Source organism: Salvelinus alpinus, chromosome 18, assembly GCF_045679555.1.
Source record: "Salvelinus alpinus chromosome 18, SLU_Salpinus.1, whole genome shotgun sequence".
NCBI lineage: Eukaryota > Metazoa > Chordata > Actinopteri > Salmoniformes > Salmonidae > Salvelinus > Salvelinus alpinus.
The window spans coordinates 30,931,137-30,935,646 of record NC_092103.1 but is presented as its reverse complement, the minus strand read 5'-3'; positions in this window follow the sequence as shown (position 1 = coordinate 30,935,646).

Below are 4,510 nucleotides of genomic sequence, written 5' to 3'. Positions count from 1 at the left end.
CCTCGCAGAGGTGTGGATAAACAACATAGTTCTCTTCACCAGCGGGGATCAGCTGGGAGACAAAACTATAGAGGAGCACATTGAAATCGGGTGAAGATCTCTAATGGCTTGTTGGTAGATGTGGAGACAGGTACCATGTTTTCAGCAAAAAGATGTTTGAACACTACTCCCAAGTCAAAGTGCTGCTGGAGAAGATAGACAGTCTAACATTGTGGCAGAAAAGAGAGGAGGCAGAAGACAGTGAACAATATTTCAATGTTTTCAGGGCCATCTTTTCGGTATCCTCCAGTAGCTCTTTGACCTGAGAGCTATCCCCCCTGTACCTATAGTTGAAAATGTGATATCTGTTCCCACAATTTCTTAAAAGATTTTGAATACTTTTTATTTTTCCTTGATCATGTACTCTATGATTGTGCCCTGCAGTATGTCTGCTCCAGTGAACAGCACCATGGTGTTCCCTAGTAGCCCCGTTCACCGCTCCACAGACCTCCACTGGGGGTCTGTGAATGATGAGCACGTTAATGACCAGGAGGAGAACATGAGGTTTGGGGGACACTGACAAACCCAGTGCACAATATCTTGCTCGGGTGAGAAAGCTGTGGAATTCTTCTGCCAGCCAGAAGTGTCTACCACCACCACTCTCCTTCCTACCACCTCAGCCTGTGCCTTCTGGTGCTTGGAGGTCCACTGCCCAAATGCATTTATGCCCAGGATGGTGTTTCCTGTAGAGCTCTTGACAGCATTCCACCCCCCTCCTCCCCCAGAAGCACCATCCTCAACTCTGAGAGCGGCTGAGCTGCACCTGTAATGAGAATGTGTCTTTTCAGTCTAAAAGGTTGTATCAATGTCAACATTTTAGGACATTCCTCTTTGTTAGTGATGAACAGTTTGCTGAGACCTGCCTATAAGAGATCTGATAAAATTATCTTGTAAAAATATAAATATTTCACTTAAAAAGTGCAACAGTAGTGTCAGAAAATGTAAGCATTGCGTAAGGCCGGCGGACACTAACCACAAGGCCACTGAGTTGGTGAGAAAATGTACTCACACCTAAATAGTGTTTCTGATTGTTTCTGGATAACTTCAGCCTCTTCTTCTTGTGTCTCTTCCAGCACCTGAGAAACGTCTCCCATCACCACAGAATGTCCGGCGCTGGTCTCTGCCAACATGTTGTCGATCTTCTCCAATAGTTCTTCTACTTGTCCACCCCCTTTCCTCTTATTGTAACAAGCATGGTACCTGTTCCCACATCTGCTAACAAACCTCCACAAGGCCTCCTCTCTCTCAATGTGTTGCTCTATGATCTGGTGTTGTAGAAAGTCTCCAAAAGTGAAAAGCACTATGGTGTCTCTCTGGACTGTGTCCCCCAGTAGACCAAGGTGTTGGTCCACTGAGCATAGGTACTGGTCAGTGATGACTAGGTCTGCAGGGATCACCAGCAACACAGCGTCTGGGGCAAGCTCAGCACATCTCCTGATCTCCTGCTGCTCAGAGACTGGAGTGTCTTGCACAGAAAAATCACTCCAGCCAACAGTGTCCACAACATTCACCTGCCTAATGACAACAACAGTAACAGTAAATCAACATCAGATTTTTCTTAAAAATCAGACAGTAACAACATCATCAATAATTATGATTTTATTTAGTGTTATTTTTCTTGCCCCCTCAAGGTACTTTTCATACATATAGGTGATGGGATTCAGGAAGCTGGGCGTTTGGTGCTAGTTCCTACTGTTGTCTATTGGGGTTGTGTCACAAAGCATGGAGTTTTGCATGTGTTAAGATGAGCATGTTCCAGATAAATGGTTGAACTGATAAATTTCTCCTGTCTCATCATTATTCCATTGTTATAAAGACATGATTATGAAACCCACAAGATATGACAAAAGATTGGTGACGAGTAAGTCTTCAACCTACAGGAACTTTTCTTTCCGGAAGAAGTCGGGTTTTTACAGTGCCTTGCTAAAGTAATCATCCCCCTTGGCATTTTTCCTATTTTGTTGCATTGCAACCTGTCATTTAAATTGATTTTTATTTGGATTTCATGTAATGGACATAGACAAAATAGTCCAAATTGGTGAAGTGAAATGGAAAAAAATAACTTGTTTAAAAAAATTATTAAAAAATAAAAAAAACTGAAAGGAATTGTGTGCGTATGTATTCACCCCTTTGCTATGAAGCCCCTAAATAAGATCTGGTGGAACCAATTACCTTCAGAAGTGACATAATTAGTTAAATAAAGTCAATCTAAGTGTCACATGATCTGTCACTTGATCTCAGTACATATACACCTGTTCTGAAAGGCCCCAGAGTCTGCAACACCACTAAGCAAGGGGCATCACCAAGCAAGTGGCACCATGAAGACCAAGGAGCTCTCCAAACAGGTCATGGACAAAGTTGTGGAGAAGTAGAGATCAGGGTTGGGTTATAAAAAAATATCCGAAACTTTGAACATCCCACAGAGCACCATTAAATCCATTATAAAAAAAATGAAAAGAAACTCACGGACCAGGCAAGGAGGGCATTAATCAGAGAGGCAACAAAGAGATCAAAGATGACCTTGAAGGAGCTGCAAAGCTCCACAGCGGAGATTGGAGTATCTGTCCATAGGACCACTTCAGGCCGTACACTCCACAGAGCTGGGCTTTATGGAAGAGTGGCAAAAAAAGCCATTGCTTAAACACCAAACATGTTTAATGTTCGCCAAAAGGCATGTGGGAGACTCCCCAAACATTTGGAAGAACTTACTCTGGTCAGATGAGACAAAATTGAGCTTCTTGGCCATCAAGAAAAACGCTATGACTGGCGCAAATCCAACACCTCTCATCACCCCGAGAACCAGTGAAATATGGCGGTGGCAGCATTATGCTGTGGGGATGTTTTTCATCGGCAGGAACTGGAAAACTGGTCAGAATTGAAGGAACGATGGATGGCGCTACATACAGGGAAATTCTTAAGGGAAACCTGTTTCAGTCTTCCAGAGATTTGAGACTGGGACGGAGGTTCAGCTTCCAGCAGGACAATGACCCGAAACATACTGCTAAAGCAACACTCGAGTGGTTTAAACGTGAGACGTTAGCGTCCCACCTCTTCAACAGCCAGTGAAACTGCTGGGCGCCAAATTCAAATACAGAAATACTCATTATAAAAATTCTGAAAACAAAACATATAGGTTTAGGTTTAAAGATTAACTTCTTGTGAATCCAACCACGGTGTCAGATTTAAAAAATGCTTTACGGCGAAAGCATACCTTACAATTATTTGAGAACATAGCCCACTAGACAAATCATTACAAACAGTAACCAGCCAAGTAGAACAGTTACACAAGTCAGAAATAGAGATAAAATTAATCTCTTACCTTTGATGATCTTCATATGGTTGCACTCAGCAGACATTCATTTACTCAATAAATGTTCCTTTTGTTCGATAAAGTCTCTTTATATCCAAAAACCTCAGTTTTGTTCGCACGTTTTCTTCAGTAATCCACAGTAATCAAACGCAGTCAAAACAGGAAGACAAAAAAATACAAATTGTATCCGTAAAGTTCATAGAAACATGTCAAATGATGTTTATATTCAATCCTTCAGGTTGTTTTTAGCCTAAATAATCGATAAAATTTCAACCGGACAATAACGTTGTCAATTTAAAAGGTAAACAAGAAAGGCACTCTCTCGGTTGCGCGTATGAAAAAGCTCTGTGACACTTTAGGGTCCACTCATTCAGACTGCTCTTACTTTCTCATTATTCAGGATACAAGCCTGAAACAATTTCTAAAGACTGTTGACATCTAGCGGAAGGCATAGAAACTGCAATTTGAGTCCTAAGTCAATGGATACTGTAATGGCATTGAATAGCAAACTACAAAACCCCCCAAAAAACTACTTCCTGAATGGATTCTTCTCAGGTTTTCGCCTGCCAAATCAGTTTTGTTATACTCACAGACACTAATTAAACAGTTTTGGAAACATTAGAGTGTTTTCTATCCAAATCTACCAGTTATATGCATATCATATCTTCTGGGCCTGAGAAGCAGGCAGTTTAATTTGCGCATGCATTTCATCCAAAATTCCGAATGCTGCCCCCTACCCTAGTGAAGTTAAGGGGAAACATGTAAATGTCTTGGAATGGCCTAGTCAAAGCCCATACCTCATTCCAATTGAGAATCTGTGGTATGACTTAAAGATTGCTATACACCAGCGGAACCCATCCAACTTGAAGGAGCTGGAGCAGTTTCGCCTTGAAGAATGGGCAAAACTCCCAGTGGCTAGATGTGTCAAGCTTATAGAGACATACCCCAAGAGACTTGCAGCTGTAATTGCAGCAAAAGATGGCTCTACAAAGTATTGACTTTGGGTGGGGGTGAATAGTTATGCATGCTCAAGTTTTCTGTTTTTTTTGTCTTATATCTTGTTTGTATCACAAAAAATATTTTGCATCTTCAAAGTGGTAGGCATGTTGTGTAAATAAAATGATACAAACCCCCCAAAAATCAATTTTAATTCCAGGTTGT